This window comes from Morus notabilis, unplaced genomic scaffold, assembly GCF_000414095.1.
Source record: "Morus notabilis unplaced genomic scaffold, ASM41409v2 Scaffold1649, whole genome shotgun sequence".
In the NCBI taxonomy this organism is placed as follows: domain Eukaryota; kingdom Viridiplantae; phylum Streptophyta; class Magnoliopsida; order Rosales; family Moraceae; genus Morus; species Morus notabilis.
Window position 1 is genome coordinate 168,842 of NW_010356696.1, and position 1,708 is coordinate 170,549.

Below are 1,708 nucleotides of genomic sequence, written 5' to 3' on the forward strand. Positions count from 1 at the left end.
AACTTCCGCCGGCGATTGCGGCTGATTCCGGCGGGGTTGGAGGTCGTGCCGCATGTCGTTGAACTCAGCTCGTCGAGATCTTTCTATTGACACCGGTGGTGTCAAAAATGGAGGTCGGAATCTTAACTTGAGTATTTGGCCATTGATGGTTTGTGTGAGAGAAAACGTGAGAGGAGAGAGAATGAGCGAGAATAAGAGAAAGAAAGTGTAAGAACCCTAAAAATTTCACTATATAAAGTATCTGATTAAGGCAAGATTACGTGCCTGATCTTATCCTCAATTATTTCCTCTAAACAGATTAAATTTATACTGATTAGAGGTAATTAGTTTAGCTCACGTAAGTTAATCTACTACTTACAGTCCAATATCAATTTCTGAATAATTCAATAATGTTTTATATTCTTACTCGCGTAATATTTCAAACTGTTTCAAGTCTTGAAATTAATTTTAGACTGAACAAATTCTAAATTTTAATTTTCTGTATTCTATCCCAAGAATGACGTTTCTGACAGTGTCAACTCCCGAGCTCATATTGTATCCATCTACTATAGGTATTTATCTTGTGACTTTAACCTAACTGTCTGGCAATTAAGGATTTTTTTTTTCTTCTTTTAAAATGTTAGTGCGTTTTTTTTATACGCCGCTAACATCGTGCTGTGCTTAGAGATTCTTGAAATTAAGATTCTCAAACTATACTTGTACTGAAAATTATTCCGCCTTAAAATACGGCGAGAATTTATCGATCGAATTTACTTGATCGAAACATGAACTTAACATGAAATTTGCTATAGAATTTAGGAATACATATATTAATTCCATAAATCCTCCATTCACAATATAACATAATATTTTCTAAGAAAATCCTTGGCTTAAAAATACATGAATTGTATTATTTAAGGTCTGGAATTTTCTCAGTCATTACAAGTTAGCCGGTCTAAGGGAACTTAATTTCTATACAAATTAGTTAAATAACAGAAGGAAAAACAGGAACCTTCCTTTTGCAACCCTTTTGGAGATGACAATCTCTAGATCAAAGATCAACAATGGCAAGCCACCAAAAAGATAAACTCATGAACAAAATGGATAAAAATATAACAATAATGATTCAATTAAAACCATGGGAGAGAGCACGTGGAAACTTCTTTGTTTGATTCCTTGATATCACAAGATCAAACTATAACATGTTCTGCGCCAAAACTTAAGTAGTAAAATAAAAGCCACTTGTCTATATAGTCTAATATTATCCACTTCTTTCTTCAAGAGTTAATCCTTCAATCATTAATATAGAGAAAAAAAAAAAAAAAAACCGGAAAGAGAGAGGAAAAAAGGGAGAACTTTAGGAGTTGTAAACATGTGGTATCTCCATGTAAAAGTACCTAGGATTTATAATATGTTCAATTCCAATTTTAGTTAGATATTATCAAAAGAGAGTGACAAAAGAAGAAGAAGAAGGAATTATGTAAATTGGGATGTGTGAAAGCGTGGTGTGAAAGGGAGAGCAGCAACTTCAAGAATGAGTTTGATTTTTTGAGTCAGCCTCGATTTACAGCTTACAAGTTAGTGGTGTGAAGTTCAGACGTCACACAACTTTACCAAAAGAGTGAAACGGACAGCTGAAAACAAAGCATGAATACGAAAATGAAAAAAGGAAAAATGGAAACATTATTTTTTTTTTTGTCACTCTCTGCATTCACTGTTTGACAAGTAT